Consider the following 27,236-nt stretch of genomic DNA (forward strand, 5'->3'; position numbering starts at 1 on the left):
ACATGTGTGTCCCCAATCAGACATTTTGTTCAAAGTTTGTCATTTCTCTTTCTCTCTCTCTTCCCCTAGACTGTGCACTTTCAAGGCCACGGAGAATGTGAGAAACATTGATAACCATGGCATCCTGTAGCTCCCTCTTATATGGAAGACATTAGGGAAAAATGCATGTTGAATGAAAGGGGACTTAGACACTCGTAATTCTGAGTCATAAAATTCTATTTAAACTACAGTCAAAGGAATTGGCTCCATCAGTTCTGTTGATAACAAATCTCATTCAATATTATAAAATGGATAAAGTAATTGTCAAGTTATTGTTTTTCAAAATTAAATGTCCTTTAATTACAACTGGTGAAGTGCATTAAGGAATTTGCTGTTATTAAAGAAATTCAGTTTTGAATATACTTCAGATGTTTCTAACAACATCATTCAATGCTCTATAATTTTTGCTTCTTTATATATAATGTTCCATTTTGGCATTTCTTTTTTTGAAAAGTATGCATCAGATAGTGCCACTATCAACTATCTCCAGTACCTTTTGCCAGCTAGTTCAATAGTAACTGAAAACAGCAATGAAAAACTAACCTATCTATTTTTCCTCTTTGGTGAACTTTACCCAGATCTAATGAAGAATCCTATATAAATCCATAATTCTATTATTCAAATAAAAATAATTACCTACATTTCAGTGGTGACTCAAACATGCATTTGAGTTTATAAAATAGAAAAATTATCAAACTAGATTTGAATTTAACTCAAATATACCCCCCCAAAATTCAAACACTTCTTTCTATTACTGCTATCATGAAATATAACACACATTTCAGAGCTCAGCTACTTGACAAGAACGCCTGCTATTGCTATGGTGCGACTTTCCATTAACTAATAACATTAGAAATGATCTTTTGAATCAGTTCGTGTTTTTACTAGATCATGTCAAAATCATCCCATCTTCTTGGTATTATACATAAAGTCTCATCTTTAGGATGGCTCTGGGGCCCACGACGACCTGCTGCTGCCTGTCTAGCTCCCTTCTCCTGCCACTGTGCCCTGAGTCATTATAACTATAAATAGAATGGATTTTTTCATCTTGAGCATCTGTTTGTTCCTGCACTTGGTCTTTGTATCAGTGTCTCCTCTGTTTGCAGTGTTAGGTGTTGAGCGTCAGGCTGAGGCCTTAGCTCACTCACCTTCTGCTTCTTGAGCTGCCTGCCTGACGCCTCTCCTCAGGGAGCATGTTCAGTCCTGTTATGGGATATAAGGCTTCAGACGTCTCTCCCAGGCAGATCTTCCTCACTGTAATCTCTGCTTAACAACTCTGCCAAGTTATTCTGGCTTTGATTTGGTGATTGGACTCCTCTGAATCACTGCTATTCCACTTCTGTCACCTGGCAGACCTTCTGTGACCGAGTTATTTTACTCTTAGAAGTTCTGTTTCATCCCCTTAACTCAAACGTGATAACCAAGAGAGAGAAGATTGCAAACTGAGTCTCTCGGTCCAGGGAATGCTCTTTGATTACCACTGAGTCACCATATACTGACATGGGATTTCTTGAAACAGTAGACTCTTCTCCTAGTTGTGGACAGCAACCTTGAGCACCCTTGGGTAGGCATTTCTAAAGCTACTTCTCCTGGAGGTCTGGCCTCAGGAAGCTGAGAGAAAACAAGAGCTGTGGTAGCCCCTTTCATTTTTCACGGTGATCTCTCTAGCCCTTCTCAAAGAAACAGAAAAAGGCTTTTTTTTTTCTTTATTGCTCTTCTAAATGATGTGAAGTTCCTTTTTATAAAATTCCATGCAAACTCAGTCATTTATGTTTGCTGACAAACATCAAGATGAAAAGTAAAAACAGTTAGTGAGTCATCTTAGTGTTTCATCTTTAAGTCACTAGGCTGTGGATCTTGCTAAATCATACAAGTAAATGACTAATCCACCAAATCTTGTTTCAATACAGAAGAAAGGAATTAAAGGGCTGTAGAAACTGTTTCCTTCTCAAGACCAATTAATTTTAAACCAAACATCAAGTTGGAAGAAAGTGGGTGTTTTGTTCCACCTTCACATCATGGTGGGGATGCTTTGACTGCTGTAGGAGGGCAGAGCAGTAAGAAAGAAGAGAGAAAAGGTTCATCACGAGTAATTTCAACAGAAATACAGGCAGTGGAAGAAAATGATTTCCTCTCCACATGTAATAAAAAAGGAGAATGGAAATAGTGGTAGCCGTAGTCAAGCAGACATCATCCACAAAAACCACGATGTGAAAGTACTTCTGTTAGTTGCATCATTTATTCAACGTGCTGAGCCATTAAATCATAGCTATGATTTGAAACATACACAACCACGCGCACACAAATGTGAATTGTGAAATAGGAAACCAAATTCAGGCCACTTTCTGTATCTTATTATTTGCTCTCATTCGGGAAAGAATTCTAAATTTTTTATTTTTCCGATTCCCTAGCTCAGATCATTGAAAACATCAAATGAGACCTTGGAGAGTGAAAACAGATACGGTAAAAGCGAAAATGGTTTTTGGTGATGAGGCAACCAAACATTTTTAAATTCACAGATTCTCAGAAACTCTGCCTTGCATGGAAAGAGTTTTAAATGTCCTTTATCTATTTTTATTGTTATTAAATATTTTGGTCTCTTCCATAAAGAATAACAAACAATATATAACATACTTTATATAAAAAGTGTTCGTGTTGCTACTCATTTAGCAGCCTTTTTTTTCTTTTTTTAAGTACAAGATGAACACAAGTTGAGCCAAGAAACTCCACTGCCTACAGAACATGTCAGCTAATAATGAAAATGGATGGCTAGGCACGTTAGTCTTACAAACATTCCTTAGAAATTCCTGTACACTGAAGACTGCCATCAGAAATATTAGGCATTTTGAAGCTCGGTCTGTGTTTGACCCATAACCACAATATTTTCCAATTACTTATGCATGAATTGCTTGAATTATCAGAAACTTGAAAATGAGGAAAATAAAACTTGCCTTACAGTATTTTTGATAACTGAATGACAGTCACACACTTGTTAAAATGTTAAGTAGATTTTACAAACTGTAGACAAAGTTATAAATGTACATTCTCATGTGTATTCGAGAAAATGCTATGTAAGATGTAGTTTAATGTCAAGAATGCATATGAAAAGACCATACTGAATTGGGTAAAATTAAGTTTCCTTTCCAGCAAATCATATGCCAAGGCTGTGTTTAAATCCAAAAAGAAATGAGACTAAATTTTGTACAAAATTAATCAATTTTAACAAGAAATTCAAGTGTTTGAGAGATTTGAAACTGGGACAAAATGTTTGTCTGTATATGTATGTGTGTGAGGTATGGGTTACCTACTATATATATCTCTAAAAGATTTACATATAACTAAAGATATAAGAGGCTGACTGAGACTAGTCCATAGAGAAGTATATTTTTGGGAGGCAATAAATGCATATATAACCCAGTCTGGGGGGATATTACCTTAAAACTAGAACTTAATGTCCACTTTATTTTACTTTAATCTACTTCACAATTTACAGATATTTGTTGTAGTCTCAGGTGGGTCAGATTCCCATATTTTTATTAAATCTAATTCTTACTATAGAATAAATAATTGCAGAAAATTTGAAAGTGTTTGACTTCATTTGTACTAGTCATGTATTTTGGTTGGACAATGTTAAATGAAAGTAAAAGAAATTTAGACAAACCATCTAATTATTTTCTCTTTATTTCACTAAGCATTCATATAGTTATAGACACCAGCTATTTAGCAACTTTTTAATTTTATTTTTAATCATATAGATACAATTTATGCTGTAAATGAACAAAATTGAAAAATAGAAACCAAGCATTGTATGTGGTTATCAAGATGTGCTCCTCTTGTTAGAGTTTCAGTGACATTTATTTGCAAGAACTTATAAAAACATACCAAATGTTTAAAAATTTTGTTATGACACGTTGCTCTCGATGCCCAATGTAATGCTGTCCCTCTCTTCTAACAGTTCTCCTGATTTTTTGTCACTTTCTGAAGCACTTATTTTTAAAAAAGCAAAAGAATTCATGAATTGATATAACTAAAGGAAGAAATATATACGGAAGATCTGGGCTTGTATGATTTCATTTGGTTCTTTTGCCGCATACATGGCCTCTGGACATGTTAAATTAACATTCTTGTTTCTCTCTTTCTCCACAGATTTAGAATGTAATGACTCAAACATATGATCGCAGAGTGGAATAGTTTAACAACTATCTATGTTCTTCCCATGGTATGTCCTCTATATTGTAAGTACATGCTCACTTTTTCAAACTAGTTTGATTGTGGGAGAAATGTGTTCAATTAGGATTCATGGATAATTTAGATTGCTTCAAAAATTATAACCAAATTTCATTTAAGATATAGAAAACATTTGCCAAATTCTCAGATATAAATGATATTGTGAAAATTAGATTTTAAAATTATATCAAAGTTAAAACTTAAAATAATTACTTATCATGGCAGAATAATATACTGATAATTATACTTATGTCTTATTAATGTTCTCAAGATTATTTAGTTTTCAAGAAACAAATTATGTAACTATTGGACATATGCAATCTTGTTCTAATGAATTAAAGGTTCTTATAATATCCTTAAAATGTAATATACAATCTAATTTTAGTTCAAGTGAATTTATTTCCAAGTCGTTACATTTTGTAAATGAGCTTTGTTTTTAACTAAATAATACCTACAGCACTAAATTATTCATATAGATGAATATCAATATCTCAAATTAAAAGATAAGAAAATGTGATCTTTGCACAGATATGAATCTCTTACTGTTCATTTCATTTTTCTGAAATAAAGTATGAGGTAAAGGCTTTGGACACTATGATTTGTTTTTGAATGACAAATTCTAAGCATTCTGGTGACTATTAAAGGCAATGCACTAATGTATCAAAACATCATACTGTGGTGCCCAAGTGATATGCAGTATTTTATGTCAATTAAAAAATGCAAATAGATAGATTTTTAAAGCAACCAAAAGGAAAAAGAAAGAAGACTGAGCAGTAAGTGCCAATTCATAGTAATGGGAAGAAAAGGAGACAGTCTGATCTTTTCCCTCAGAAGAAGGTAAGCCATGAGCTGGCGCACTTGGGTCTCAGAACTTAAAATTTCTGACCAGTGTAGGGCATCGAGTGATGCTGTCTCTTTAGAATCACCATCCCAAGCTTTACTTTCGATTCTCTCAGTTCTGTTTTTCTCAGTCTCTTGTCTGAGAGCATAAAAGCTGTCCCCAGTGATCTGGGATGTGGTGAATCTTGATGCTTCTCTATGGAAGATAGAATGTAAGGAAAACATCCTTCTGTGGAAAACGTGGGAATAACTGGTTGTATTTTGAATACTGGAGATGCTGATGGATAATTTATTGATTCCACTTTAGAACACTGCATGTATCTTGACATGAAGTATAATTTAATACATAATATGGGCTTCTAAAGCAATCTTCTCTAAACCAATATAATGTGAAACTGGAGACATAGTTCAGTAATAGAGCACCTTTCCTTTGCTGAGTGCAGTCCTGGGGTGGATCATCAGCACTGCAAAAGATACATTTAGAAATTATCCAAGATATGTATTAATCAAGTTTTTATTTATTCTTCAGTAATATTATTTTGTATAGATATATTGCAGTTTTAAAATTCAATCCATTTAATAAGTGATTAGTACTGTATTAGTCATGATTTTACTAGAGAAAACAGATATAACCAAGATATACAAATGTATAAGAACTTACAACATTGGCTTATGATGGTCAGCCACAGAGTTGGATAAGGAAGTGTACAAAGAGTGTCTGCACATTGGAGGCCAAAGGATTCAATCCAAGATCTGGAGTTCACTGGAGGGTCCCGTGCAGGTCCGCACCAGCAGGCTGATGGATTGGGACAGAAGGCCTCTGAGGAGTCTATGACAGAAGTCTGAAGGATCCAAAGCAGAAGGTATTCTGCACTGGAAGCCAGGAGAGGACACCCATTCTAAAAGTGAAGACTGGAGCTCCTTCGAAGGACAGAACCTCATCCACCCTTCCCTTTTATACCATTCAAGTGATGGGCCATCCTAGGGTGGGTCTTCTACAACCTAGAGTGTAGAAATGTTAAAAATATTTAGTTAAGCTTCTAAATGTCTCACAGTTGACACAGTCAATTAGTTACTACATATACAATCTCTTTATGGTTTCAATTTGTATTTCTCTAGTAACTAATGATGTTGAACACTTTTATACACTTAGTTACCATAATTCTTGGTTGGTGAGGTTAAAATAATTCATTTATTTTTAAATTGGGTTGTTTGTTTTCTTATTAAGTTGTAAGAGTTTTTTGTATGCTGTGACCACTATGGAATCTAGCAATTTTATCAGAGGTATGATCTATAGGTTTGTAATTCATATTTGCATTCTTTTATAAATGTTTTTCACAGAGAAATATTTTTAATATTTTATTTTGCATTTAAACTTTTTACTCACTCACTGTAATTGGGAAGACTATGATTAGAAAATTAGAAAATTAATTCAATTATAACAGATCATGTGCCTTGAACCAAACAAAAACATCAAATCCTAATATGGAAATGATCTTGTTATGTATTTCCTTATCCATAAATTCTCTTAAATTTTACAATTCTAAATGAATTCATTTTGTCAGAGGTTGAGAACTGATATTTTATTCTTATGGAAACTTTATTTTTATCTTTTTTAATTTAAAAAGAAAAAGCAATAAAACAATGACACAAAATTTCAAACCAAGATAGTAGGAGAATAACAATGGTTAATACATTGCAAATTGTTATCTTCAAAGTAAATCCTCAGACTATACGACATCGGGATGAAAAACTGATCAAACAATATAAGCAGAAACCTTTCCTTTCAATGAGCTAATGGAAATTAGTAGTATAACTATCTTAACCATATATATATATATATATTTCTTTTTTCCTTCCCTCTTTGCTCTTTTCCATCACCCCAGTTTCTCTTTCCTTTGGAAGTTTCTTCTCACTTCCTCATATCTATTGTACATTTTGGATCCTATTTACTTATGCAGCTTTTTATACTAGGGATATAATACAATGTTTACATGTATGAGTCTTATTTCACTTATGAGTATGGTCTCAAATGGTATCCATTTAACCTATTAAATTCTCAAGTTTTCTCTACTTCATAGCTGAGTAGTATTCCATTGTATAAAAATACCACATCTTTTTTATCTATTCCTCTGTTGATGGGCATTTAGTTGTTTCTAAGAATTGGTTATTACAAATTGTCTTTCTATAAACATGGGTATACATACATTGCTGTGGCTTGATGTTTTTAACTCATACACAGAAGATACACAAAAAGGAAAGAGGTGGGTAGAATGGGATCTGTAATCTCAGTTTTCTGAGGAATAGCTACACTAATTTCCACACTGTTTGCACCAGTCTATACTCCCACCAACAGTGAAGAAGGGTTTCGTTTTCCCTGCTGGAATTTGTTATCAGTTGATTTCTTGATGGAAGCCATTCCTTCTGAGGGTGAGACACAATCTCAGCGTTGTTTGAAATTGCGTTTCTCAAATGATCAATGATGTTGAACATTTTTTCATGTATTTATTTGCTATTTGTGTTTTCATCTGAGAAGTGCATGTTATTAGATGTCCATTTTTGTATTGAGTCTTGGGATTTTGGAATCTGATAATTTTCAATTTTATTATGTTCTATATATAATCCCTTGTCTAAGGGACAATTGGCTAAAATGTTTTTCCATTCTGTGGGTTGTCTTCACTCTGTTGCTGATTTGTTTTGAGTTGCAAAACTTTTAGTGAGACATGATTCCAGTTGCTGATTTTTTGAATGTTTCCCATGCAGTTTGGGTTTTATTTATAAAGTCTCTGCCTATACCTATGTCTTCAGGATTCATATATACTTTCTTTTCTAGTAGATTTACTGTTTCTTTTTTGATATTTAGATCATTGGTTCATCTTGACTTTAGTTGAGCACATGATGACAGAATGGGTTTAGTTTTAGTCTTTGGCATGCGGAAAGCCAGGTTTAGTAGTACCATTTACCAATCTATTTTTTTTTTCCAGTGAATATGTTTGGCTCCTTTGTCAGAGATAAATTGGCTGAGTATGTTTGTAGTTGTGTCTACATCTTCTAATTTGTTCCATTGATCCTCTGATCTTGTTTTTGCCAGGACCAGCCTGAATTTATCACAGTAGCTTGTAGGGTAATTTCAAATCAAGGTTTGTGATGCCACCTGCCTTGCTTTTGTTGCCCAGAGTTGCTTTTTCTTCTACATCTCTTATAGTTCCAAATGAATTTTAGGAACATTGACTCTAGTTCTGAGAGGTATGCTAATGGTATATTCATTGGAGTTGCATTAGATCTGTATAAGGATTTGGCAGCTTCGCTATTTTTACTATATTGATTTTTCTTATCCATGAGCAAGGGTTTCTTTCCATTTTCTGCTTTGTTCTTCAATCTCCTTTTTCAAAGTACTGTAATTTTCATTGTGTAGATCCTTTACTTCGTTTATTAGATTGACTTCTGTCTTGGTTACTTTTTTTCTCTTTGCTGAGACAAAATACCCTACACTCACAAATAAGGAAGGAGATATTTATTTATCTTACAGTTTATGGAGGTTTCAGTCCATACTCCGCTCACTCCAAGCAGAATGGCACTTGACAGAGGAGAGCAATTCATGGCAGCAAAGACATGTCTTCAACAAAAACAGCAAAATCAGCAAGAGCATAAAGGGAGGAGCGCAGAGAGAGTATTCTTTCTATCCCTTATATTGAATTTAGGCTACCCGCCCTACAGTGGGTGTAGCACTTACACCCATAATCCCAGCATTGGACCATGTATCAATTACAAACTCTAGAAGCCTGCCCCCATGACTGCATGAGGCTTTGAGCAGACACCTAGACAAATATCATAACAATTCCTAAGTTTTCATTTTTTGAGATGCTATTGTGAAGATTGTGATTTCCCTAATTTTCTCTGTTTTCTGTGCACAGGAATGCTATTGATTTTGAGGGCTGACTTTCCTATCCAGCTATATTACTGAATTTGTTCATCAAATCTAGAAGTTTTTTGGGGGAGTTTTTGGGATTTTCTATGTAAAGTATCATGTCATCTGCAAATAATGATAATTTAATTTCTGCCTTTCCATCCCTTACTTGTTTAATTCCTGTCTTGTTTAAATGCTCTCATGTTTCCAGAACTATACTGAACAGGAGAGGTGGACATCTTTGTATTGTTTCTGATTTTATAGTGAAAGCTTTCATTTTTGGGCCATTTAGTATGAATTTGGCCGTTGGTTTCTTATAGGTGTGTTTTTATTTGAGGTAAAGACTATTTCAATTTCCTATAGATTTTCTATCATGAATGAGTATTGGACTTTGTGAAAAGCTTTTTCTGCATCTATTGAGGTGATAGTGTAATTTTTGTCTTAAGCTCTGTTTATATGGTGTATTACATTTATTAATTTGCATATATTATACAATCCCTGCATTTCTTGGATGAATCCTACTTGGTCATGGTGCATAATCTTCTTGATGACTTGATGAATTCTGTTTGCCAGAATTTTATCGAAGATTTTTGCATCTATGTTTGTTAGGGAAATTGACCTTTTTGATTTAATGGATTATCCAGAGTTTTTATATCTTCTTGACTCAGCTTTGGTAATTCATAGGTACCTAGAAATTTGTCCATTTCTTCCATGTTTTGCATCCTATGAGATCAAATGTTTTTGAAATAGGTATCTTCTGAATTTCCACAGGATCAGTGGTGATTTCACTCTTTTCATTCATTATTGTATGAATTTCGGTCTTTTCTCCATTTTTGATGCAGTTCACTAAGAAGTTTTCACTTTTTTTATTCTTTCAAAGAACAGACTCTTCAATTTAATGATGCTTTGTTTCGTTTTCTATTTATTTCTACTCTGATCTTTATAATTTCCTCTCTTGTATCAGCTTTGGGCTTGTCTTGCTCTTTTTCTAACTCATTGAAATTTTAAAACTATATGATCATTTACATGTGTTTTGATGTCAACATTCAAATTGTATTAGCTAATAGACTTGTAGCATTTAGCAGCAGTTTTTCTGCAACAGTGCTATCCAGTTTTATAGCTGGTGACAGGTGACTGATGAACACTTGAAATGTGGTATGACTGAAGTAATGCTATTTAATTTTAATTAAATTCTGAATATGATGCATGATTTGTAAAATGGAAACAGGACAATTTGGGTTTGTTAACTACCTATTCAACCATGAGTTATATAATATTCCTCTTGATCTCAGCCTTTTAATTGATTAAGTCATTTGCATTTTGGGAGGAGAGTACTGGGAATCAAACTCATGACTTTGAGTTTGCTAGGCAGGCACTGTGCTACTAAGCTATAGCCCCAACCTTTCTTAAATCATTTGATACCATGTACCCTTGTATTATATAATGAGGATATCATACTTGTTTAATATTAATTCTTCCCTGATTATCCCACACTACTTAAGAGCACAACATTAGACCAACACAAATTGAGGGATAATCTAAAAACTGATTCACCCACTCTCTTGAAAAGTTGCAGAGTGTAACAGGAAAGACTGAGGAATACAGCTGAAATGAAATAACCTACATGACTCAAGATAATACAGTCTGAAAGATTCAGTTTTGAAATAGATAATGGAATTAGTGAGAAGGAATAAAATATGAATAAAGCCTATAACTTAATCAGTATTGATGTATTAATAATCTCAGTTTTGACAAACGTGTCTTTGTCACATTAACAGAGCAGGGAACAGAGGAAATAGAACATAGGAAACCTGTACATCTTTGCAAGTTTTCTGTCAATATCAGTTTTTTTATGAAATAAAGAAAGTTTTTAAATGAATTATAGTCAACTACCTGGTCAAGTTAATATAGAGAAGATATAAGGAATTTAAAAACTCATTGACAAAATTGACAAACAGAGTAATACAGGCAAAGTATAACATAGGCAAAGTATTTGAATAAATACTTCTTAAAAGAAGACATTAATTATGTGCGTTTGTAGTCCCAGCTATTTAAGAAGGTAAGGCAGGAAGATCTCCAGAGCCCCAAAAGTTAATAATCAGCCTGTGCAACATAGCAAGACCTGCATCTTAAAAAATGAAGGAAAGAAAGAAAGAAAGAAAGAAAGAAAGAAAGAAAGAAAGAAAGAAGAGGAAGAAGAGGAAGAAGAAGAAGAAGAGAAAAAGAAAGAGAAAGAGAAAGAGGGAGAGAAGTGGGGGAGAGAGAGAGACAGAGACAGAGACAGAGAGAGAGAGAGAGAGAGAGAGAGAGAGAGAGAGAGAGAGGGAGATTCAGATCTCCAGGATCCCTCTTTGAATTCAGTGCAAGTTTCTACTTTAGGCTAAACATTCAGGGTAGAAAAAAGGCAGACAAATCTTAAAATTTTAGTTCTGTGTATAGGTTATATTAATATAAGACTTTAAAAGAAAAGCATGAATACTAGTAGCAGATGTTCAGTGAACCAAGTCAGAATTGAAAGGCACATACCACATATCCTCTTTATACATGTGAATGTAAAGTCCAAATGAATCTGAATGTAGAATTGTCATTTCTAGAGGCTGGGAGCAGTAGGTGGAAAAGCAGACATAAGAGCAGTAACTTCTAATATTTCTATAGCAGCTGCCCCAAACCTTTGTAGCATCAGGGACTGGTTTCATGCAAGATGATTTTTCCACAACTGGACTTTAGAGGTGGAGATCAGGAATTCATTTTTGTAGTTCAAAGTATTCATCACATACTTTACTTTTATTATTATGCTGGACAGATTATTTCTGTTTTTGAAATATATTTTCTTGAAGAGCAGGCCACCGAGATCCTTTGCATGTACTATCCACACTCCTATGAAAATCTAATGCTGGAGCAGATGTGACCTCAGTAGGCCTGTACAGTATCAAACTGTCACACTATGCTGAATAAGTATATAAAATAGTTAGATGTTAGTCAAACTTTTCAAAAATGTTTAAGTAGTAGGAAATGCAAACTATTCTGATGATCAATATATACAACATATACATATGAAATTATGACACTATATCACATAAATTTATAAAATTAAAAGATACTTAATCATTGAGAAATCTTCTAGTAAGATGATTATAATACTTCTAATCCTCTATCAGAATATTTTGCCATTTTTTCCATTGATTGTAAGAATTTAAGAAATTCTATTGTTTGTCATAAATTGTCCTTTCATGTCTTAACATTTAAAAAATTAGTGAACATCTTCATGTACGTCTTAATTTTTTAAAATTTTGTTTAAAGAGAAAAAAAACAGAAAAGGGTACAAGTAATACAGAATTTCAAAAAAATAAACAGTAAAAAATCAATAGTTAATAGATTACATATTGTCATCTTAGAAATAGTTGTTCAAGTTACAAAATTAAAGCATACAAAGTGGACATTCAAACAGTGAAGCTGCAAGCAGTTCTGTTCAATAATTCAACAAAAACTTAGTAACATGGTTATCTATCTTACACACTTAAACATACATGCATTTATACCATTTAGAGCACTTTCTTTTCCTATCTTTTTTATAATAACAATTACACATTTTGGGTTTCATTACACCCACAGTTTTTATTACTTTTTTTGAAGAAAATAAAACCAAATGTGAGAAAACAAAACAGAGTCAGTCAAATCCAAAGGATGAACATAGTACATGATGTCAAAACAGAATACCAGGTTATCAACAATGGTTACCATAATGCTTCTTGCTCTCTTAAAAAATTGCTTATATCATCAGGTATAATAAAATTGAACAAAACAGCACAGAACAAAACCAATAAAACTGAAACATTGAAGACATCGCAGGACTTCTAAAGAAGCTGATAGTCAAACCAGAATAGCCATCATAGTGAATCTTACTGTCTTCAAAGTAGTTGTCTATACCCTCAAACTTGATACTATCAAGCAAAACAGAATAGAGTAAAATCAGTCAAAATAAGACAGTGAGAGCAATACAGGGCTTCCAATCAAGTTAAAAGGAAAACAAAATGGTTAATATAATATGTCCTGCTATTTTAAAAATTTATTTTCCCTTAATTAAAAAATTTCAAATAAAGAAATTGAAATAAAAGAGGACATAACAACATTACAGCACAGGTAAGAACTGAACAATTTAAGCAACATAGTGTTTCACCCCAAGATAACCTGACCTAACAGTAGTTACCATAGTGTCTCTTTCCTTGAAATATTTGAGTATAACTTCGTGTACTATAGCATCAAAAATATAAAGAAAATGTAACCATTCAAGAGAATGAAAGTATTACAGGATATTTAGAATCAACTAACAGAAAATGAACAACGGTTTCTATATTATCTCCTTGTCTATAAAAGTTTTTGTTTGTACTATCACGTATAATAAAATCCAACATGACACAACATGATAAGATCGATAGAGAAGAACAGCTTGATGGGACTTCAAAACAAGATGGTATTAAATCAGCACTAGCTATTATTTCACTTATTAGAATGGTCTCAGGCTGCACCCATTTATTTATAAATATCTCGATGTGATCATTATTTAGAGCTGAATAGTACTCCATTATATAAAAATACCACAACTTTTTTATCCATTCCTCAGTTGATAGACACTTAGGTTTTTTCCAAGATCTGGCTATTACAAATTGTGTTGCTATAAACATGGGTGCACATATATCACTGTGGTATGATGCTTTCAGTTCTTCTGGGATTATGCCTAGAAGTGGAATACGTGAAACAAATGAGACTTCCAATCCCAGCTTTTTGAGAAATCTCCAGACTGACCTCCACAATGGTTGTACCAGTCTACACTCCCACCAACAGAGTAGGAGAGTTCCTTTTTCCCCACAGCCTCTCCAGCATTTGTTGTTGGTTGTTTTCTTGATCCTGGCCATTCTTTCAGAAGTCAGATGAAATCTCAGTGTGATTTTAATTTGCATTTCACTAATGAGTAATGTTGACGAACATTTTTCCATGCATTTATTTGCCATTTGTATTTCTTCATGTGAGAATTGGGTATTCATCTCAGATGCCCATTTTTGGATTGGATCTTTGAATTTCGGGGCTCTGATATTTTTAATTCCTCACGTTTTAGACAAACGTCCTTTGTGTGAGACATGGTTCACTAAGATTTTTTCCCAGTTTGTGTGTTTTCTTTTCACTATGCTGAAGATGTCTTTTGACATGCAGAAACTTTTTAATAAGACGTGATCCCAGTTATTGATTCTGGGAAATATTTCCTGTGTGATTTGAGTCCTGATCATGAATTTGCTACCTACCCCTGTGTCTTTATCTTTTTACCCAATTTGTCTTCCAATAGATTTAGTCTTTCTGTTTTAATATTCAAATCTTTCATCCATTTAGATTTTAATTTAGTACACGGTGATAGGCATGGGTCTAGTCTTAGTTTTCTGCATATGGAGAGCCAGTTTTTTCCAACACCATTTATTAAAGAGACTGTTGTTCTTCCAGTGAACCTGTTTGGCACTTTTATCAAAGACAAGGTTGTTGAGTGTGTTTGTAGTTGTGGTTGTGTCTTCCAATCTATTCCATTGATCTTCGGCTCTGTTTTTATTCCAGTACCATGTTGATTTTACTAGGGTTGCTTTGTAATATAACTTCAAGTCAGGGATTGTGATGCCTCCTGCCTTGCCTTTGCTGCTTAGAACTGTCTTTACTATTCTAGGTCTCTTCTAGCTCCAGATGAATTTTAGGAGTGATTTCTCTAGATCTATGAGGTACCCTGATGGTATTTTTATTGGGATTGCTTTGAATCTGTAGAATAGTTTTGGAACAATGGCCATTTTCACAATATTTATTCTTCCTATGCATGAGCAAGGGATGTCTTTACACTTTCTCAGATATATTTCAATTTTTTTGTTCAGTGTATTATAATTTTCCCTGTATAGGTCTTTCACTTCTTTCGTGAGAGTAATTCCTAAATATTTCATTTTTTTGGTTGCTCGTGTGAAGGGTGAAGGTTCTCTTATTTCTCTGTCAGTGATTTTGTTGTTAGTGTTTTGGAATGCTATTGATTTTTGAGTATTGGTTTTGTATCCAACTACATTGCAGAATTTATTTATTATATCTAAGAATCTTTCAATGGAGTTTTGGGGATCTTCTATGTAGAGTATCATGTCATCTGCAAATAATGATAATTTAACTTCCCCTTTCCTGTCTTTACCCACTGTATTTCTCTCTCTTGTCTAATTGCTCTGGCTAGTATTTCCAGCACTATATTAAATAGGAGTAATGATAAGGAACATTCTTGTCTTGTGCCTGATTTTAAAGTAAAGGCTTTCAATTTTTGGCCATTTAGTATGATACTGGCTGTTGGTCTGTCATAGATGGCCTTTATTATATTGAGGTAAAGACCATCTATTCCAATTTTCTGTAAAGTTCTTATCATAAATGAATGTTGGACCTTATCAAAAGCTTTTCCTGCATCTATAGAAATTATCATGTGATTATTACTTTTGGTTTTATTGATATGGTGGATTGCATAAATTGGTATGCATATGTTGAACCATCCCTGCATTCCTGGGATGAATCCCACTCAGTCATGGTATATAATCTTCTTGATGATTTTCTGCATCCTATTTGCCAAAATTTTATTAAGGATTTTTGCATCTGTGTTCATTAGGGAGATTGGTCTGTAGTTCTCTTTTTTAGTTGGGTCTTTCTTAGGTTTTTGGTACTACAGTAATATTTGCTTCCATTTACTTAGAAAGGATTGCTTCCCTTTCAATTTCATTGAAGAGTTTGAGGAGTGTCAGCATTAACCCTTCTTTGTACTTCTTGTAGAATTCTGCAGTGAATCCGCTTGGGCTCTTCTCTGTAGGTAAGGACTTAATTATGTTTTCAATTTCATTAATAGAGATTGGGTTATCCAGCAGTTTTACATCTTCTTGACCTAACTTTGTTACTTCATATGTTTCTAGGAATCTATTTCTTCTGTGTTATCAGTCCTATGAAAGTAGAGGTTTTTGAAATAGGTGTCGATGATCTTCAGTGTTTCTACTGAGTCTGTAGTGATTTCACCTTTTTCATTCCTTATTGCATGAATTTGAGGTTTTTCTTCCCTTGTTTAATAAGGTTGGCTAGGGGCTTATCAATTTTATTTATTCTTTCAAAGAACCAACTCTTTGATTCATTGATTCTTTGGATTGTTTTCTTAGTCTCTATTGCATTAATTTCTGCTCAGATCTTTATAATTTCCTCTCTTTTTTTGGCTTTGGGCTTGACTTGCTCTTCTTTTTCTAGATGTTTGAGATGTGACATCAGGTTGTTTATTTGTATTCTTTCTGTTTTCCTGGTTTGGGAACTCAGTGCAATAAATTTTCTTCTGAGGACAGCTTTCATTGCAGGCCAAAGAATCCATTAAGTTGTATTTGTATTTTTGTTTGCTGGTAGGTATTGTTTAATTACTTCTTTAATTTCCCTGTGACCCACTGATTACTCAAGAGTATGTCATTCAGTTTCCAAGTGTTTGTGGGATTTTTGCAGTATCTTTTATCATTAATTTCGGATTTCCTGGCACTATGATCTGATAACATGCAAGGGATAATTTCAACTCTTTTGAATTTATTTAAATATGTTCTTTGAGCTAATATGTGGTGTATTTTAGAGAATGCCCCATGTACAGCTGAGAAGGATGTATATTCTAATTTCATTCAATGGAACATTCTGTATATATCTATCAATTCCATTTGTTCACAGGTGTGATTCAGTTCTGTTACTTCTTTGCTGATTTTCTGGTTGATCTGTCCCTTGGTGTCAATGGTGGGTTAAGGTCTCCTTTTATAATTGTGTTATTGCTATTTTGGTTTTTCATTTCTGTTAATAATTGTTTTATATAACTGGGTGCTCTGGAATCTTGTGCCTGTATATTTAAGATCATCATATCTTCTCTTGAAGTTTTCCCCTAACCAGTATGCAATGAACCTCTTTAACTATTCTGATTATTGTTGGTTTGAAGTTCACATTGTCTGCAAACAGAATAGCTACCCCTGCTTTTGTTAGGGTTCCTGTTGCGTGAAGTATTGTTTTGCATCCTTTGACTTTCAGTGTGTGAGTATCCTTTGGGTTAGATGGGTTTCTTTTAGACAGCTTATGGTTGGATTTTGTTTCTTGATCCATTCTGCCAGTCTGTTTCTTTTAATTGGTGCATTGAGACCATTTACATTAATGGTTATAACTGTTATATATTGGTTTATTGTTGACAGGTTATCTTTCTACTGTTGCATCTTTATCTTTCTGTTCTGTTTAATTGTCTGCTTTGCTTAGTAGTTTTTTCCTAACTGTATCTAAACTGTCTTTTGGTATTCTCTGGAGGGTTGGCTTGGTGATCATGAAGTTCTTCAGCTGTTCTTTGTCATGGAAATACCTTATTTCTCTATTGATTTTGAAGGACAAATTTTCAGGGTACATCAGTCTAGGTTGGAAATCATTTTCCTTTAGGATCTGAAGTACTTCACTCCATGCTCTTCTTGACTTTATTGTTTGTTCTGAGAAGTCTGCTGTGATTCTGATAGGTTTTCCTTTATAGGTGATCTTTCTTTTCTTCTGACAGGTTTTAATATTCTATTCTTGTGTTGAATTTCTGGGATGGTGATTATTATATATCTCCGTGTAGTTTTATTTTGGTTACAGCTATTTAGAGTTCTATATGATTCACTGATCCTGATATCAATTTCCAATCTCACATTTGGGAGATTTTCAGCTATTACTTCTCTAAATATCCTCTTGACATCGTTTATGTTGTCCCCTTCTTTTTCATTTATCCCTATCTGTCTTATGTTGTTTTTCTTTGCATCATCTTGCAGCTGTTGAATTGTTATTTCCGGATTCCTTGTTATTTTTAAAAGATCTTTCCTGTCCTGTTCACTAGCTGCCATCTTGTCTTTGAGGTCTGAAATTCTATCTTCACTTTCATTGAGGTGGTTTTTACAGCTTTCAATGAAATTTTTGGTTTCCTCTGTATCTCTTTGCATCTGCTTTATGTATTCTGTTTGTTTCTTATATTTTTCATCCAAGGATTCTACCTTCTTATTTAGTTCCTCCAATTTTTTAATTGTATCCTCTTTAGATATGTTCAGCATTTCTTTCATTTGTTTTATTATTTCTCCTTTTACTTGGGAGATAATTTCTATTTTGAATTCCTTTAAAGCTTCCTGGAGTTTCTTCTTTATTTCACTTGCTACTGTGTCAGGTATTTAAGATGTGTGGCATATATTTTCTTCTGTGTACATAGCTCCTAGGATTTCTTGGGATGGGCTGGAGGTTTGAAATTGTAATTACATCTTTCATTTTGTCATTTTCCTATATTTCCATGTTTCAAGTGTTATTCCACAGCTTCCCCAAGGTCTGTTGGAAATCCTCTTCTATACCCTCAGCTCCTGGGAACTTGGCTCTCCAGTTCCTCAGTTTGAGAGAGAGTCACTGGGAATGGGGTGGGCCTACTCAAGACCCACCAAGCTGGTTCACTGCTACAGGCAGCTGTCAATTCCAGAGACTGGGTGGCCTGGGGTGAGTGTCCCTACACCATCCACCAAGCTTGGCTAATTTGGGATCCTTGCTCAGCCACAGACAGGGAACTTCACGGCTGCCTGTCTGTGGCTGAGCAAGGATCCCAAATTAGCCAAGCTTGGTGGATGGTGCAGGGACACTCACCCCAGGCCACCCAGTCTCTGGAATTGATGGCACTGGTAGACCCAGAACTCCAGAACCCACCAAGCCTGGCAAGGAGCAGCAAGACCTGTATAGGCTGGTACAAGACCAACCGAGCTGGTCCAGTGCAACAAGGAAGCTGCGAAATTCCCTGTCTGGGGCTGAGTGAGGGTCCCAAACTTATATGTCTTCATTTTTGACAGCTCATAATATTAGGCTATCTGAAAGTATGGTTTTAGTCCTTCTGTACAGCTTTCATTTCATATTCTCTGGTTGTACTGTATTCTCACAGAAATTTGAAAATCATTGTGAGTGCTTTTAGTTTTTATTATATATAATTAGAGATATAAATATAAAATTTATAAGTAGGATGCCCAAAATAAAGTTAATAGCATTAGAAAATTTAAGTAAGAATTTGTGACTTACCTAATACAATAATGACATTTGTTTTTAAAATATTATTCAAATTTAATTTCAGAATTCTCACCAGAATAACTTTTTTCTTGAACTTCCTGTTAGAAGGAACAGATGGTTCCTTCTGTCCCATAAGTGGGACACTTGTCCCACTTATGCTAGTACATTAGAAGTTAATTCTTAATTTGTTTATGGTATAGTGGATGCAAAGACACTTTTACTTTAGAAAACTTATTTCTGTATATTTTGAAAACAAAAAAATACAACAAAATACCTTCATTAGGTCATTTTTTTATTACAAACTGACCATTGTGTCACAAATTTATATCCCATACCTTTTCTTAGATAAAAATCTTCCTTGGTGCAATTTTGTCATATTTTATTTTATAAGAAATAGATTTGTTTTACATAGCAAAAGATACCCACTCTTGTAATTGTGATCTTTTTCTTTAATATTTGCATCACAATATATATCTGGTACAATTTAAGTTAAAGTGGATCTTAACCACACACAGCTTTAATATGGAGAAAAATTATGGTATACTCTGTTATCAATAAGTCAGACTTTCTCCTTACTGCTTTCCAATTCGCTGTCAACTTCTGGATAGCTTGTTTTATTAGGTAATTTGAAAATACTTTATTAAGCTACTTTGAAAGTTTCTTGAATTGAAAGGATTAAACAAAATGATACACCAATAAACAGAAAGACGTTTTCTGTACCTTCAAGCAATACCATCCTAGGTATGGGAGGCACATGCAAAGTCAGTCTGGTATGTGTTATGTTTAAATTTCATTTGGTATCTGTTAAAATGTATAAAAATGCTTGAAAAGAATATTCTTAAATCTTCTTTCTTACCATATTTGACTGTTTAGAGTTTTTGTTGTTTCATTTTCTTTAATGTTGCAACCATAATAAAAGCCCATTTCATTTTGTTACTTTGTTCTAGTTTCATTTAAGGATGATTTAGGAAAGTTTGTTTTTTGTAGGACCAGTCTCTCTTTTACTAAGCCTTCCTGTTGTACTGTTGCTAAGTAATAGGTGCTTAAAAATATTTGTGGTGTTGAATTTCTAAATAAAATACCATTGAGCATATACTTTAGTTAAGAACAATGGTCTTGAGAAGTGAGGTAATTTCAGGAGTGACTGAGGGAAGCTAGGAGGCACTGCAAGGGGAGGAGCCCCAGAGCCCCAGTGTTGCAGTGAGCATTATTTATGCAGCAGAGTATGATTCTCGGTATAGAAGTAGAGATACAGAGTAGATAAATGGACAGATGAAAGCTTGTGTGTGTGTGTGTGTGTGTGTGTGTGTGTGTTTTTGATTGTTTGTTTGTTTGCTTGTTTGTACCAGGGATCAAATTCATGACCTCATGTTTACCAGGCAAGCATTTGAGCCACTGAGCTAACTATTCAACCCTGGATGCATTTTTAGATGGGAAAACAGATAACTTCTTTTTTATTATACCCCCAATATTGTTCATACCATGGGCAACATTTTATCTGGACCTGAAAAATTTACTTAAAGAAATTGAAGAACAAAGTATGTGAAACAAAATTCCATGAAATTTAGATAATTTAGGAATATTATAACAACAAAGGTTACAATATTTCAAATCTCTGTGTCCAGGAGAATTATCTTCATCTCATTCTCTTTGTGGGAAGAAAATAGGCCAACACCCACATTTAAAAGAGGAGAGTTTTGTTTGTCTCATGTTTCCATCTCCTGGCTCCAGACAAAATTGGCATGGCAAAAGGACCTGGAGGGAGATGGCTGCTCCCTTCAGGTGATCAGGAGGAAGAGAGGGAAGGGAAACAGAAGAGGGAAGCGCAGCTTCCAGGTCACATCACAGGGAACCACCACATCCTCTTGGGTGCCGCCCTCCACACTCAGCTAGTGAACTCACAAAAGGGCGAATCTACAAGTACAGTGCCCGTGATCCAACCACCCTCTAAAACACCCTTTAAAACTCCTGCTTCTGAGCACGTGAGTTTTGGAGGATATTCCAGATTCAACACAATAAGAACTTACTACTTTATTTTGTTTAACCCCCAAGTTAATGTCAGTTTGCTTTCACCAGGTAGTAGGGTTATGGAACTGCTATAATAATTGCTACTTTATATTCTCTTTCTTCTTACACCATTTAATGATATAATTTTATTTTGAATATACAGGTATAAGCAACTCAAAGTCTCTTCTTCACATTATATGTTCAAGGAGAGAAGGAGGCTTAAATGCCCAGAGCAATGTGAATTTATTATTTTTAATTTTAGTATATGTGCTGCCAAAGCAAGCACTATTATTTTAGAATTGGTGCTAATTGTTTTAAGGATTATGATTTCTCTGTAGCTACAGTATGAAAATGACTACAGAACACTTCACATGAACCAGCTTTCCTAGGAAAAGAACTGTGACTGAATATTTATGTTGGTAAGTACTTATAATAAGTAGAGATATAAAAAAGCTAGGCATCAAAAGGGCTTTAGAAAAGTGATTCTACTTGATATTAAGTTATGTACTTTGCTGTGATCTAAATCTCTCCATCTAAAACTTCAGAGACATCCATGTACCTTACTTGTGCCTAATATGAACATTTTAAATGAGGTTAAAAAGAAGATGTCCAGAGTGAGTTGCACACCCAGGTTAAAGCTATCAGAGGGAAAAGAACACTCACGGTAGATGTGGCTTGAGTGGAATTTAGAGGTCCCCAGATATGCATCCAAAGCCCTCATTAATCAGAAGTTTATACAAACCCTGAAATTGCCAGAAATCTTGTGAGGCATTGGAATTTCCATGGAATATGGGTAATTGTTTAGAATTGTCAACTGAAGAGGCTACAATTTATTTCAAGGTTTCTCTTCTTATTACAAAAGCATTACAGTAATATTTTAAAATGCTCAAAAAAACCCATATTTCATTCAGAATCCAACCACGCCAGAAATTTATGGAGTTGTTTTCCCATTTTCCTTTTATTGCTACTCCATGCATACATTACTTTTACATGATATAATTTTGTGTTTGCATTTTGTAATCAATACCACCATAGAAGTTTTATTATGACTACCTGCTTAACTTGTTTTATGGTGGCTATTTAAGTATTCTTAAGTGTTCATATGTATAAGTAAAACTTCAGTTTAAATATTTATGAAATAATGTATGCTTATTTTGTATCATTTTATTTTCCAGAAGCAGAGTTTGAGAGACTACGTTGTACTTGGAGTTGTTGTCTAGATAGTCAGATAGTCACTAGTAGGATAGTGACTAAAATTACCCTAAAATTTCTAAGCTTATTTTCATCAAATAAAAATAAGAATTATTTCGTTGTGAAAATTAAAAGAACTATAGAAAATAAAGATATGCAAGTTGGACAAATTTCTAGGAGTTAAATTATCTATGCATGAATATGTCTCTACATGTTCTTTCTATGACTGGGCACAAATTGTTAAATGCAATGTTCAGTAGCCAAATGAGCCCTCCAATTTTTAACCAAAGTAATCCACCAAACAAAAAACATCAAGCAGAATCTGCTACTTAGTTAAGGAAGTGCAAAATATACTAGTCAGGCACATCCAGTCAGAGAAACAAGCCTCTACTACTGAACAGGGTTTTATGTGAAGTGTAGGACTCATGGACTTGAGAGAAATATATTGGTATCATTTATAGAAACATGGTTTCTCAGATGGGATTATCATTGGTTAACTTTTATGAATTTATTTGGAGAAAGTCTTTCTCTTATCAACTTAGAAGTGAAGGTTGTTACAAATTGGTTGATTTGCAAAACAGTGTTTACCAAGATGTACTGCCATTCATTAAATATGTTACATTTTGTTTATATTTTACTAAACAGTTTATTCTCAAGCTATATTTGAAAGAACCATATGGAAATAAAATTTTCTTGTGGGAAATGATGGAGAATGCCGGGAAGGGATCTCTGTATACTATGAAATAACTCTCAAGTTTGCTTTTAATGCAATCTTACTCTGATGAGAAATTACATATTGGTATCAAGCAGTGAATCAAATTAGAAAGTTCATATCCATAGGAAAAAGCAATAGAATTTAAATGGAAAGATAAGTACATTTTATGAAAGTTAATAAAGTTGTCAAAGCTAATTTATTTCATATTTCACCTTCAAAAATCATAAAATTGTACACTTTTATGAAGACATAAATGTTAACTTTTTATTAAAATTTTAGCTCATGAAGCTATTTTTCTCTTAATTTATATTCATCTGGAGTATTTCATGATACTTTGTGTTTGGTTTTTTATTTGAGATATTGTCCTTTCTCATTTACACACACGCATACACTTGTTCAAAAATTAACCCTTCTTGCTAAATTTTCCAAAAAGATTTATTGCCTCTCTTTTTGTTTTTTGTAAAAAATATATTGGGAAGATAGATCATGTTAACTCATAGATAGCAGTGCCTGAATCCTCCCTTCTGATACTCATCTACAACCTTCTCTAGCACGATCAATAGATGATTCATTCTAGCATAACTTCTTGAAAAGAACTTGAATTTTAAAATCTTCCACTTACTAGCTGATATAACTTTCCATGAGTAATTTAGGCTACACAAATCTCACTTTTTAAATTCTAGTACAAAGGTTGGCTATCATGCTGCAATAAAATTACGTATAGAAAATACTGAATACTCTTATTACTCAGAAGGGACCATATGTTGGACAAACTTTCTTTGTGTTTATTTATTTCTTACTTTCTCTTACCCCATTCAGAGCTGAAAGCTTCCTTAGGCAATTAGTAGTCAATATCTCAGTGTCTTTGTCTGGTACCTTATGAACCAAGACAGTTTACCTAATTTTGCTAATTTGAGAATAATAATTTTCCTTTGTCTTAATTTCAACTTGAGAATGATGAACTGAAATGTGAAAATGATCACAAAAGTATGTAATTGTTATTCTAGCAAAAACTCTTAATATTTTTAAAATTAGAAATTGTCTATGTGGAAGGCATTGTGCCAACATGCAATATACAGGAGCTCAGCCCTGATTATCACTTACTTGGGAGTTAATGCATGGAAAATATCTGTAATTTGAGCCAAGGCTACATGGTGTGGGCAGAGCCAGAACTGAGGTCTTTCTAACCTCACCTCTACATCCAGAGCTCTATGCAGTGGTAATGGTAACAATGCTATTCAGTTACCTTTCAGTAAAAATAACATTTAGTCATCACTTGAACCATGTTCCAGCACTCCTTAGTATCTCTTCAAAGACTGCTCTCTGATTTCTTGCTAGTGCTGTAGAGCTCGATCTCACTTTTATTCACTGGAGGTTACATATGTTTGATTTTTAGCATCATTGATTCATAATTATCTATTTTAATTTTATTGTTAAATCAACTATTTTTCTAAAAGATACTATGTTTAAAAGATATATATCCAGCCCTTAAGCTTTTGAACTGTGTGAAATTTCTCTCACCGGCAGAGTGAAGGTGACCTGGCTCTCTTCTCTCCTGTCCTCATGAGCGTTTAAACTCCTTTATTCCTCTCCCTCTCAGATACAGGTGAAACCTCTCCCAAGCCGTTGGATGTCATTCTTTACTTCCTTAAAGCCCTGAGGCTTTAAAACTGTGTAAAACTCAACTGTGCAGAGAAACATCTATAACATCTTCATGCCATTCTGCTAATGCAGAATATTTTTAAAATTTATCACTTATATGCAGGGCATTGTTAGGTTCTAGTGAATTATAAAATAAAGGATTCTGTGCCTTTGCTGACTGTTAGGACACTAAGTGTTACTTGTACATACAAATATTTGTAAATTCAAACTTCACTGTAATTCATGCCATTTTCTATTAATACATCTGTTTAACTAGCATAAATTAATTCAGTGGAGATAGGGGCAATGTTATTTTCTGCCTTTTTAATGTTTCAGTGGTAATGAGAGCATATTAAATAATTGAGAAGAGAATTTGAATCAAGGGTCAAAGCTTATTAACCTAAATAGTAAGTCATGATAGACTAATTCTGTGATGAGTTTCAGATTATTATATGGCCAGAGAAATAAAAATAACCCCTTTTGCTTAAATTTTTCTAAGGACTTCTAAAAGCTTAAAACCAATATATTTTAAAAGAGCTTCACACACAAAATAATGAAGAAAATAAAAACAGGATAACAAAAAAAATTCTAATTTTTTTTAAAATGTATTTGCAATAAATTGCTCAAAGTCTTAATTTGCAATATGGAAAAATGTCTAAAAATGAATCACGAAAGGCAAGAAATTTAATAAAAAGGAACAAACAAAGCATAGAAGTTATCATAAGTGATTAAAAATGATCCATGAATAACAAATAATCTCCCTCTTATTATTTAATACATAGGGAAGTGATTTTTTGTGGTTTAATAAGATACGTTTTCAGCAATACAATTTTAAATGTCTAGTAACATCTGTTGTTCATGGAAATATGATTTTAGGTGGAGACAAAATATGACTTTTTGATACTGAAAAACATGAAAGAACATATGTTATTTGTGTGATAATTCTATTTGTAACAGTTTGTTCATCAAAAATACTTGTATTTACCATCAAGGAGCCTGAAGAAAGATTTTTTTTTGTAAATTTATGATGATAAACTTTTATAAACATATCTAATGTCAATCAACAGAGTAAAAGTCATATATATGATGATATATTCTTACCATTAAAATATTTAAACAACTATTTAAAACAACTTAGTGAATATATGAAGACAGAATATCAAAGTCAAGCTATACAGCATGAAAATAAAATCTCAAAACAAAATAAGAGTTTTAATTATCTTTAGAAGCATGTTTATTCAAAAATATGTGAGATACATGCAAATACACATTGTGGAACCTACTTTAAAGGGATCTATGTCAGATAGCAAATAAATACATGAAAAATGTTTAACCTCACTGGTCATTTGAGAGATGAAAATTAAAAGAACACTGAGATTCCATCTCACCACAGAAAGAATGGCTACCATCAAGAAATCAACAAATAACAAATGCAGCCAGCACTGTGGGGAAGAAATGTACAACTACCGTGCAATTAGTGTGGAGATTCTTCCAAAACTAGGTCTAGAGGTTCCATTTGACACAGCTATTGCATTGCTAGGTATCTTCGTGGAAGAATATGCATGCTCATGTTTATAGCAGCATGATTTGTAATAGCCAAATCTTAGAAACAACCCAAATGCCCACCAAGCAAGGAAAGGGTAAAGAAGATGTGGCTTTTTTTTCCTTTTTGTACAATGGAATACTACTCAGCCATAAAGAAGGGTACATTTGGGACATTTATAGCTAGATGGATGTACCTTAAGACCACACTCTTAAGTAAACTACATTGGACACATAGGTAAACATTGCATTGTTTCTCAAGACTGTAAGTGTAAATAAGAACCAAAATTCATATTAAATATTGTGAAACAGGAAGAAACTGTTTCAAAGGCAATGGAAATGAGGAGAGGAAGAAGAGAAAAGAAAAACAAAGATGAGAAAATAGGATAAATGGCAGGATAAATAGGATAAAATAGAATAAATGGCAAAAGCTTTGTAAATAAGACAGGAGGGGAATGAGAAAACCAGGAGTTCAGACCCGCCATGCACAGGTGCAAGTTCCTTGTGATGAATGTGATCTATCTATCGTGCCAACAAACTTAATACTATTTTTTTGAATGTAACTTTTCTTCCTGACTCTTTGAATAATCAGGGTAGCATTTTGGTTGTCCTTGTTTGTAAATCTGGGTTAATAATAGTACAATTATAGAGTTGGTTTGAGAATTATATTAAATGGTGCATAGTAGTATAAGACCTAGTGGCTAAACTTATACATAGCCTTCATAGACTGTAAACTTCTGGAACTATTTTTCTTTCTGAGGTCCTATCTCATTTTATTCTAAAATATCTTTAGAATATATCTATATGGTACTTTCCTTCTCATTTAAAATTTGTGTCAAGCACTGGTATGAAAAAATTTTAGAAGAGTACAATGTATTATGAATATTTCCAAAAGATCAGCCATCAAATGTCATTGTCCAAATACTACTTGGAAGGGTGACTTGATGCTTTTACTTCACAACAGCTTCTTCCCTTCTTGTCCCACAGCCGCCCTGTAAGTGGAGCCTGGCACTACAGGCACAGTGA

General features: G+C 33.7%; 1 protein-coding gene across 2 annotated transcripts in view; it reads left to right on the top strand.

Annotated features, from left to right (window-relative positions):
- Positions 1–27,236, top strand: part of Fut9 (fucosyltransferase 9) — a 203,195-nt gene that overhangs the window by 83,777 nt on the left and 92,182 nt on the right. Inside the window, exon 2 of one of the 2 annotated variants that reach the window (XM_063233261.1) lies at positions 4,186–4,258. The gene's annotated coding sequence lies outside the window, so the exon portion shown is untranslated. Of the gene's footprint in view, positions 1–4,185; positions 4,275–27,236 lie in introns of both variants that reach the window. The other variant, XM_063233260.1, reaches the window with a different exon arrangement.

This window comes from Cavia porcellus, unplaced genomic scaffold (genome assembly GCF_034190915.1).
Source record: "Cavia porcellus strain 051 isolate PalLab524CR breed Dunkin Hartley unplaced genomic scaffold, mCavPor4.1 scaffold_22, whole genome shotgun sequence".
NCBI lineage: Eukaryota > Metazoa > Chordata > Mammalia > Rodentia > Caviidae > Cavia > Cavia porcellus.